Below are 11,874 nucleotides of genomic sequence, written 5' to 3' on the forward strand. Positions count from 1 at the left end.
CTATGTCTTTGAATGGTGAATAATCTATGCTGCTTAAGAGAGGAAAAAAGAGGAGTTGGCATATGACTTTTAGGCCTAGAAATGACTTTACTAGATTAAAAACTTAAGGAATGTTTTGCTGTGTTGTCATTTTCTGTGCACCCCAAATATCTTGCACAATGCCTTACTTATAACATGTGTACGATAATCTAAATTTTTGCTCCCAATTATAGTGCCAATTAAAGCAGCAAAGAAGCCAGGCAGTGCTGAACCGACAGTAAGTAACACACCCAAAGCTGTCATCCTTCCTTTCACAACTTACTATGAGAATGAATGGGGCTGGGCTGGCATGAGGGGAAGAAATATCCCAGGCAAGTGGGTGAGAGCACTGTAAATATTTATTGAGTGTATCATACGTTGCTGTAGTAAACAAATTCCAGAAATAGAGACAGAAAATCTAAAACCCTCTGTCAGTGAGCCAGATGAGTAGAACCCGCAGCACCTGAATCAAAATCTGTGAAGTCAGTTACGAGTCCCACACTTAAAGTTTCCAGGTGTGGAAAGTAAACTTCCAATAATTTATGACAGTGTTACCCAGCCCTCTTCTCCTCTTCTTCTGATTGTCCTCTGTCTCCCCACGAGGCCAGTCACAGAGCTGGGTCTCAGCAGGGGAGGAGGGTCAAGGGCTGTGACACAGGAACTATGAGACTTGAGTCAGAACACAAAATGTGAGTGTCCAGCTGTCTTGGTCAAGTCATGTAATCTCACGAGATTACCTCGTCTGTTTCCTCATCTATAATATAGGAATTAACAACACTCATTCTCTGTGCCTCGCAAACCGTTTCTATAATATACTAATGAAAGTACATTGCGAGTAACTTGTTCTGCAAATGTCCCGCAAGACGAGCAAACATTTCTAATAAATTTTAACTTGGTAAGTGAGCGAGGTCTGGCAATGCGAGTAGTACGTGATGCTGAACGTCACATGATCACAACTGAGCCAATGGTTATTCTCTCTCTCTCTCTCTCTCTCCCTGTCTCTCTGCGGGATTGTGGGTGATCGGCTCCCATACCCGGATGCTCTGTCTCAGGCCACCGTGTTTGGCAGAAATCAGTGATTCCTCTGCTGCCTTATTTCCAGTTACATTAAATACAGTATATGACAAGAGTTTATTAATACCGCGCTGTGGTCAACATCCGTGAGAGCATATACAGTGGCCTCCATGCAGAAAATGATTCCACTGAGACAATAGATAGCAGCGATTCCGTTAGTGATAGTGAAAGTCATCCTACACAACCCTCCTCTCCCATCTGCCTCACACCAGCCATGAAGATTTTCAAAGGTAAGTGCATATTAATTTGTTTATGTCTTTATATTTTGTATTTTCTTTATTATTTTGTATTATATTACAGTATTGTAATCATTTTTATAGGAATATTTTGGGGTCTTGGAATGAATCATCTGAGTGTCCATTATTTTTTATGGGGAAATCTGCTTTGATATTTAAGTGCTTTGGATCACAAGCATGTTTCTGGAACAAATTAGGCTCGCAAACCAAGGTTTTATTATGCTTTGTAAATTGTGCAAATAATATCAAAATTCAGTTGCTACACATAATCTGTTATTTTTATTATCTTTTATTAAGTTTTTATCTTAATTGCAAATAGTTAGCATGCTGTGTGATATTAGTTTCAGGTAGAGAGTATAGTGATTCAGCACATCCATACATCACCTGGTACTCGTCAAGACAAGTGCACTGCTTAATCCCCATCACCTAATTCACCCATCCCCCACCCACCTCCCCTCTGATAATCATCGGTTTGTTCTCTGCAGTTAAGAGTCTGTTTCTTGGTTTCTTTCTCTCTCTTTTTTTTCCTTTGCTCGTTTGTTCTGTTTCTTAAATTCCACATATGAATGAAATCATAAGATATTTGTCTTTCGCTGATTGAGTTGTTCCCTTAGCCTTATACCCTCTAGCTCCAGCCATGTCGTTGCAAATGGCAAGATTTCGTCCATTTTAATGGCTAAATAATATTGCATATAGGTGTGCCACATCTTCTTTATTCATTCATCTATCAAAGGACACTCAGGCTGCTTCAATAATTTGGCTATAGTAAATAATGCTGCAAAAAACATAGGAGGCCATGTATCCCTTTGAATTAGTGTTTTTGTATTTGGGGGGGTAGATACCCAGCAGTGTGATTACTGGATCCTAGAGTAGTTCTATTTTTAACTTTTTGAGGAACCCCCATACTGTTTTCCACGGTGGCTGCACCAGTATGCATTCCCACCAACAGCACACAAGCGTTCCTTTTTTCTCCACATCTTTGCCAATGCTGCTGTTTCTTGTTTTTTTTTTTTATTTTCACCACTCTGACCCGTGTGGGATGATATCTCCTAGATTTTATTTGCATTTCTCTGACGATTAGTGATGCTGAGCATCTTTTCATGTGTGTTGGTCATCTGTCTTCTTTGGAGAAATGTCTCTTTATGTCTTCTGCCCATTTTTAATTGGATTATTTGTCATTTTTATTGTTATTCATACAAATCCATACTCAGTTACAGAGCTCCCTAATTACTTACATTCACTACAAAGATAAAATTGACATAATTATAGAGTTCTTTATAGACACTTAAGGGCTATTGAAAAAAATACACGATCTAACCACACTTGTGCTAAAAGCACTTTCAGAAAAGAATTCCAGATATTCACTAAACCTACCCAGAAATCCAGACTCTGTTTTTTTTTTTTTAACGTTTGCCTGAAAACATGCAGTCTCTTTAAAACTGTTATCACACAGAGACTCATGAAAAAATTGATAGATATCTGGACAATGCAGCCCATACTCCCCCTCTGAATAGTAGGGACAATAGGTAGCTTATGTAAAGTCCTCATTCCCCAACCTTAAGCCAAAACCAAAATTCAAGTTGTGGGTAGTAAAGGATCCTCAGAAAAAGGTGTTCCCTCCAGCCTCCCAACCAATCATAGTAGATCAAGGAGTAAAAGACTTTCTGACAGAAAAGTGCTCAGAGAAATGAGCCCTGCACTAGCCCAGCTTGTCCTCTAGCCTAGGACACTGTGAAAAGAGTAGAGGACCACATCTCCATTCAAGAGAAGCCTGTGTGCTATTCAGGTTAAGTATAGGGCTCTAGAGTCAACTAGTAACCATGCAGCATTGTGACATGGGCAATTGACTTAACCTCTCTGTGCCTTAGTTTCCTTGTCTGTAAAATGGAGATAGTGGAAGAACTCTCAAAAGGACATTGAGATGAATTAATAACGTAAAATTTGTACAGAGTTAACAGCATTCCTGGTACACAGCAGAGGCTCAATAAATGCCCATTTCCACTAATATTACCAAATGGAGGGATAAAGATGTGTTTTTTTATTTCCCTCTTAGAACTTAGGGTCACAAAACTTTAATGCTACTCAAGTTGACATTACAATAAGAAATGTTGAGAAGTTATTTCCTGAGATAATCCTTTTGCCTGAAAGGATCCATCAGTGACCCTGAATTTAACCTGTTGCAATAAAAATAAGTCAAAGTTTCAACGGATTCAATTATCTGAAGGCTCTAACTTACAAAGAAAACCTTCAGTTGCATTATTTATTTCTATCTGATTGAACAGTATATAATCCTAATGTAAACTATTAATCCTAGTGAAGCACCAATGAGCACTTTTGTTTTGCTATTAGGTTTTAAGCTTCTACAGCATTGCCCTTAAGTTACATAAAGAGGTCTAATGTCTCCTTATCATGAAAAAATTAGATCCTTGGACCCTTGCTAAGATCCCTAGGCCATTTCTGTCCATGTCCCCAGTGGTCTGAAATAGCGTTTTCTAGGCACCAAGGGGAATTTTCCTTGAAAAAAAAAAAAAATCCTTTAATGCTCTTGTATCGCTTTCCCCCTTGGGTCACATCTGAATATTCAGGCCAAAGGAAACATCTGATTAAAACTTGCTTTGAAGATGAAGCCTAGAAATTTTAAATAAATTTTCAGAGTCATTCTCAAGCTTAAAAATCTTTTATGTTTTAACTGTAGAAAAAATTTTTTTTCTAATTTCTTATTTAGCAGTTCTCTCTCAATCATAAGAAACAAAAAAACCTCATATAATTTTAGTCATTTATTCACTGATTTGTTCATTCAATTATTCAACCATTCATCATACATGTATTGATGTTACAGACAATGTACAAGCTTGGGGAATATAAAACTGAACAAGACACAGCCCTTGTAACATATGTGATGATCCAGACACAACAAATACTTACAGTATCGTGTTATAAGTTTTTAGCTAAAGATATGTGCTAAGTGATAAGGAAGCTCAGAAGAAGGAATGACCATTTGTTTCTCTAGGAGCTGGGAAAGGTATCACAAAGTAGGGAGATGAGGTGGGTATTCACAATGAGTAGAAGTCAGAAAGGTAGAAATTAGGGAGAAAGTCATCAGTTACAAGTGAGTTACAAGTGGAGTAATTACATGAGTTAACATCTAGAAAGGATTTAGACCATTGCTTGGTACATAGCAAGTGCCATTGTGATGTTAGCTGGTATTGGTATTACCATCGCCACCATCATCATCTAGACAATAGGAGTCATTGGAGTGCTTATCAGCTCCAGTCTGGGATAGTTGGTGACTGCCTGGGCTGACATCACATTGCCCTCGACACGTTCATATTTAATAAATATGACCTACTGCAGTCTAGCACACTTTCTTTGTCCAGATAAAATATTGGGCCCTAAGTAAAGACTTTGTAATATGGGAAGGGTTTAGATAGAAGAGATTATAATGAAAACCTATATTTAATGCACAAGCAAAGGAATTGAAGAATGGAGGTCAACGTGCTTGGGAGTTTTGTCCCAGGAAATCTGATGGCAATAGCAATGGAATGTCAGATTTTGGCTATTTCGTAGTCAGCATAGAATTAGCTGTGCTGTAAAACCAACAGCAATGAGCTCTCCGTGGGTTAACACAGAGCAAGTCTGACATGAGTTTACAGGCTCTCAGGGCAGCTCCCTTCAAAGTGGCAATTTGGGGACTCAGTCTAATTCCCCGTTACAACTATTCCATCCAGAACACATGGCTTCTGGGTCACCACAATAGGGGAGAGAGACCTGGAGAGTCACACACCTGTTAATAAATGCTTTGACTTAGAAGTGCCCCACATCAATTCTACTTCTACTCCCAACTCATTGACCATAACTAGTCATATGACCTTATTTAACTAGTATGAGGTATTAGGGAATTTGTGGGAGTACATAGCTGTTTGGAGAACAGAGACTCTGCACAATTAACCACAATGACTTGACTATATTATAATTTTTTAATTTTTTTAATTTTTAATTTTTTTTTTTTGCAGAGGTGGAGATGGGGGAGAACATTGCTGTTTTTTCCCTTATGAATGCTTTCTGTTTGATTCACTCTTCTCAGTAAGCTGAAAAACCATTTTTTTTTTAATTGTGCACCTTAAAATTTAGTACTTAGGTATTGAATAAAAAATGAATGGACCGATGGACCCATTAGACAGAGCCAGTACAGATTATCCATGTTTTTGCAAAACAGCCCAGAAGTCTACCAGCACTTTCTTCTGGTGATGAAACTGATTTCATCATTAGATAGGTAGGTAAATTCATTTCATTATTTGAGGAATTACCTGAGGGAACAATCAAACTGACTCATTCTTTCATTCTTTACAAAAACGAGTCAGTACTATACGTCTCTACACTGTACGTTAAACTACCTAACACATCACTTACCATTTTATCTACACCCGTATTTTCTTTTGTCTTTATTTCTGTCTCATTAAAAGTCTTTTGCCCTAAGGATGTTTTATAATAAGGAAAAAAGAAATAAAGCTTACATTATTTCTTCTATATATTATTACCTTGATTTATCATTCCTGCTTCTGTAAAAGCTGAATTCATCTTAAAGGAAAATATTTAATTCAGCTATTTTTAAGGCAAAAATAACACTCTTCCACTTTAAATATTTTCTTAAAGTATCTTCAAATATTTTTGTTGTTCGATTATTTCTCTGCTGAAAAAAAAAAAAAAAAACACTTGAGAAATGCTCTTCTCCTTGTCTTCACTGTCTCCATTTGGCTGATATTGTGATCATGTCATTGCATGTGATCATGTCTTTATAACCTTTATACAGCGTCTCAGTTGACAAAGAAAAACAACCCTTCTCTTAATTCTAACAAAGACATATATTGCACGATTCCTGACATATAGTATTTATTCAAATATGTCCAAGTTCTAATTCTCCAGACTCTCCAGTAATGATACCCAATCAGAGATTCTGAAAAATCCTGATTGATGTAAATGAAGTACATTCCATTATTCTTATCCATAATTCATCAAATTATATGCCCAGATGGGTCACCATCACCTCCATAAAAATGACAAATGATTTCAAGTCCTAACGGAAATAGATGTATTGATTTCAAAATTCCATCAAAGCATTTTTCTTAGAAACATAATCAATAGTGCTGTTGGTGAACAGCTCACTCCAATAAAAACAGTATGTTGCGATTAATTCAGGCCTTGAATTCCACTTTTCAACAATAATAGTGAAATCAGGATAATTCATGATGTTCTCCCTAGCCAAAGTCCTCTAGGCCAACAGTCATCAAACATGCTATCAGAGCAGATCAAGCATGAGGCACGCTGCAATGTATTTGCTGCAAACAATAAAGTATCAACGTTTTTAAATTATTTTCTTTTTTAAGATATGATACAGAGTAAATTCAAGCATGTCTTTATGTCTTTCTTCTTCATTTCCTTTGCATATGTGAGAACTGTGTATAACCACGGCTTATCCTGAATAGCAATCCAGTTTACCGTGATGCCAGTAAATGTTAATAGTTGTAGCAATTAGTCAAGTGAAAAAATACTGAGAATTTCTTCAATATCTGGGTATTTCCATGGGAATCTATCACACATGTGAGTGTCATGGATATCACAAGAGAGAAGGGGTTTGGAATCATTGCTCTGGGCAAGCCTTGGTGAATATTCCTGAAACTCATTTTCTGCTACATTTGTTCTAAAGCAAATACAAATTTTCTCTTGGCTGTAATTCTGTGGTATAAACTTTCCATATTCAGCCACTTAATAATTCATATCTAAGATACCAAGAATAAGTTGGTAGTTTTTCTGTCACCTTTACTGAAACCATTTTTTAAAAAATAATTCAAGTTCTTTTACTAATATACATCCCATTCACCCCCTTGAAGCAAAGCAACTCAATGCCCTCTACCAACAACTCAAACATTTGTATCCACTTCAAATAGCAAACAGAAAAAGAGACAGAATTTTAATTCAAGTGTATCAATTGAATGAGTTCAAGAAATATTATCCCAAATGCTCATTTATGACCATTATGTCCTCAAACTGAAACCACAGGGGCATTGTGAAAACGCAGTGACATAAATAACACAGTGCTTATGAACTACAGCACTCTTCTGCAGAAGTTCTAGGAATTCAGAGTTCCCCTAAAAACAAACAAACAAACAAACAAAACTCACGATGATATTTCTTAAACCAATAATAAACTCTGGCATCTAATATTGTGTAATATCCCTTAGCAAGCTCCTGTAACTGGCAAATGTAGTTTGACCATATATTTAAAATACTGTTCTCCATTTTGTTCACACTTCCGGTCCACAAGTCAGAGAAAATGGCCAATTTAATATGAAATACATGACCATGTAATTCATATGCAGTTCTCTAAAGAGCCCCCAACTGCTTTCAAACAATGAGTATGTGTGTGGAAAAACTAAACAAGCAAACAAAAACAAACAAACAAAAAACATTTAGGCAGTTTTAAACTGCCTTAAAGCAAACAAGTCTCTAGTTACAAATAAGTATTCTCTAGATGGTGTTTAAATAAATGTTGAAGAATAAAAAAATTCCCAACACATCTGAAACCACTTATATCTCCTATTTCATAAACGAAGCACTGATAAACCAACATGAAATTTATTTGAGTTAAAATAAAGAACACTCCCAAGAAGAGTATTCATCCAGAGTGAATATTTATAGAAAAGCTCCATTCCTCAAAAAATCTATGTGTTTATAATGTCAAGTGTTGCCAGAATCCATAAGTTTAAGGCTATCACATGAAAGTTTTCTAACAACCTTGCTTGGGAGAAGAATACTGGCTTACAAAAAAATGCCCAAGGATTATAAAAAAATACTTTAGAAAAGCTAGTAAATAAGGATGTTAAAAATTCACCCCAAATTCTTTCCTTCTGACAAATTGTGTTCTTAAACAATCCTTGTGAGATTTCTAAAATACTTTAATAATAGCAAAGATCTCTTTTTTTTCTACCTAACACATTTATAAATTATAACCACTTACTTATTATGTTTTATGACCATTCAAACTTTAAATAGATTCTAATTATAATCAAAAGTACGAGGATGTGTAATAATTTAAATGAATGAATAACAAATGCAACTTCTAGAAATATCGATATTACAATTTTAATGACAATTATGCTAATTATGATATAAAACTTTACACAGGACAAATATAAGAGCAATCGTCCCAACTGCTGGTCTTAAAAACGTAAGGCGACATAGAATAGAGTAGCTGTTTTCATACTGGTTTTGGCGAGCAATTGTATATGATTTGTGTCTCTGGCCCTTGGCACCATAGGAATTCCCCTCCCAGCCAGCTGTTCCTAGCCACGTTGCCTCAGCCAAGCTCTTTTCTCTATGAAACATCCAGGATTGGGTGTGAAGCTTCCTCAAGGCTCCCAGGCCCCCTAGGCTTATCCTACCGGACCACTCATCACACTGAAACGTAATTTCTTCTTCACTTACTAGTATGTTCCACTGACTGAAAGATTCTTGATGGCAATGGCCATGTTTCATTTACTATGTGCCTCATGTTCCTATCACCTAAGAGATGCTTGGTAAATAATTGTCAATTACTGCTAAGTGGATGACCCCCAAAATACAATATAGGGAGAGGTACTTGAAAATTACATAAACAGTGTTTTGGTATCAAGAGCACGTACTTTTCACCTAAAAATGATACTTCTGCCACCACACATCCAATTTAGATGTTGGGCTGAGGGCTTCGAGTAAACAACATTATTTTGAGAATATTCCGCCTTTTTAAACAAGCTACATAATAGTTCCCACAAAATCTGCTTATGAACCCCCATGTTGGCTTAGTTGAAAATAATCACAAACTAGGGATGCCTGAGTGGCTCGGTCGATTAAGCATCTGACTCTTGATATCAGCTCAGGTCTTGATCTCAGGGTCATGAGTTCAAGCCCCATGATGGGCTCCACACCGGGCACAGAGCCTACTTAAAAAATGTTTAAATAAGTAAATAATAAAGAAAATTTTTTTTAAAAAAGAAGCTATCAATCCATGAACAGACATGAATGAAATTCAAATGCATATTACTAAGCAAAAGCAGGCAATCTGAAAAGGCTGCATATTTGTATGATTCCAACTATATGACATTCTAGAAAGGTAAACCTCTGGAGACAGTGAAAAGATCAGTGGTTGCCAGGGGTTAAGTGGGCTGGGGGGAGAGAGATGAATAGACAGAGCACAGGGAATTTTTAGAGCAATGAAAATATTTTGTATAGTACTATAATGATGCATACATGTCGTTTGTCCAAATGGACACATTTGTCCAAACCCACAGAATGTATAACACCAGGAGTGAACCCTAATGTAAGCTAAGGACTTGGGGTGACTATGATGTGTCAATGTAGTTTTATCAATTGCAATAAATGTACACTGTGATGGGGGATGTTGATAGAGGGGGAGGCTATGCATGTGTGGGGGGCAGGGGAAATCTGTACATTCTACATAATTTTTCTGTGAACCTAAAACTGCTTTTAAAAAATCTATTTTTTTTAAAGAAGGGAGGGGGACTCGTAGGGGTTTTTATTTAAAAACATGAAGATGAAAGGTAGCTTAAGGTTCATAAAGTCCAAACCCCACATTCTATAGCCAAGCAGAGGGAGATCCAGGGAGAGTAGGGGCTTGTGCAAAGTGAGACAAGACTCTAATGTGGGGAAAATGTTCCAAGCTTTGCTCTCATTTTCCCAAAAGGGGGAAAAGTGTATGTGTAAAACTGTGCGTTGGGGTGCAGGCAAACAAGTCCAGCTTGCACATGTCTGTACATGTGCATGTCTATACAAGATGAAGCAGTATCGGCATATTTTATACCAAAAATAGATTTGGCCTGAACTGTCCAGGTAATTAAAGCCTTGTAATTTTTTTTTCTTGAATCATCTAGACGATTGCCCCAATTCTCTGCTTCACTTTAACACGTGGACACCACTAGAAAGTACACATTTAAAATGCTATGCCTTTTAGACAGACATGTCCTTCTTTAGAACCTATTAATATTTATGCTTCGATATTAAATCTCCAGAGTCTAATTAGGTGGCAGATGGAAGCCCTGTCTGAAAAGGGAACATATTAAAATATAACCGACCCATCAGCAAACCAAACATAGAAAATCTTCTCTAAAATTTGTGAGTTGACTCTGAAGGGCAATTCTGACCTGCTGAGTTAATAGCTGGCACTCAACTCCCTTGCCCGCCCTTTTTATCTTAACACATGTGGAAATTTCCCAAATTTGCCATACGGTCATTTATTCATTCTGTCACCTATACCAAAGACTAGCATGCCTATAAAAAGGCGGACAGAAAATACCTCGTCCATCTCCCATCCATCACCTACCCAAACATCCAGGACAGATTATACTCTCTCCAATGTTTCATGTCATTTAATAAAAGCACTGGTGCATCTCAAATAGCAAAGAGCATCATTCAACTATCTCTGGGATGATGGTGATACCCTGCCTCTAACCTCCCAACTCAGTATAATTTAATAATAGAGATCATGAATGCTTGGTGTCCCTTCATCGGAAAGTAAACACCTTGAGGGCTTTTATTCATTTTATTTCTGAAACATTTCAAGCCTGCAGATGAAACTAGAAAAATATAGACTCCCGTGTCCCTACCACCAAGATGAAACACGTTAACTTTTTGCTATATTAGTTTCAACGTCTATATCCAGCCATCTGCCTGAGCCCCTCTCATGTTTCCTCTTCTTCCACGGAAGTAGAAAGTAATGTTCATGTTCCCAGAAGTGAGGAGAAGGTGGAAGAGGAGGAAGAGGAGGTGGAGGAGGAGGAGGAAGAAGAGGAGGAGAGAATGTTTTCCTATTTTCCAGATTTATTATAATCAGCTTACACTACTTTTGTGATAGGAAAAAAAATCATTTTTAAAATAAAAAATTTAAACTACAATATTACTTTTCATTTCAAGGAGTACAGATGGCAAACATTCTTGAGAAAATTGTTTTCCGTCACAGTGTGGAAAAGTCTGGGCAGACAGACCTGGTTCCCACCACCTGAACAGGGAGTGTGCAGACCCTGGGCTGTTCCTGCCATCCCTGAACATGCTTCCCTCCTCCAGTGGGTGGTGGCCCAGGCCCAGGAACCTTCTCCAGCCTCTTACCAGCCAGGTGCATGAAGCTGGTAGGAAGCACGCACTCCACACCAACACATATGGGCCATTGTTCCTTTGATCAGGAAAATAGGCCATTGGCAACCTTGGTGAGAACCACTTTAAAAAACTGAGAGGAGGGGCGCCTGGGTGGCGCAGTCGGTTAAGCGTCCGACTTCAGCCAGGTCACGATCTCGCGGTCCGTGAGTTCGAGCCCCACGTCGGGCTCTGGGCTGATGGCTCAGAGCCTGGAGCCTGTTTCCGATTCTGTGTCTCCCTCTCTCTCTGCCCCTTGCCCGTTCATGCTCTGTCTCTCTCTGTCCCAAAAATAAATAAACGTTGAAAAAGAAAAAAAACTGAGAGGAGGAAAAGTAATCCTGTCAACAAACGGTACTGGAATAAT

This window comes from Prionailurus bengalensis, chromosome D3 (assembly GCF_016509475.1).
Source record: "Prionailurus bengalensis isolate Pbe53 chromosome D3, Fcat_Pben_1.1_paternal_pri, whole genome shotgun sequence".
Classification (NCBI taxonomy): domain Eukaryota; kingdom Metazoa; phylum Chordata; class Mammalia; order Carnivora; family Felidae; genus Prionailurus; species Prionailurus bengalensis.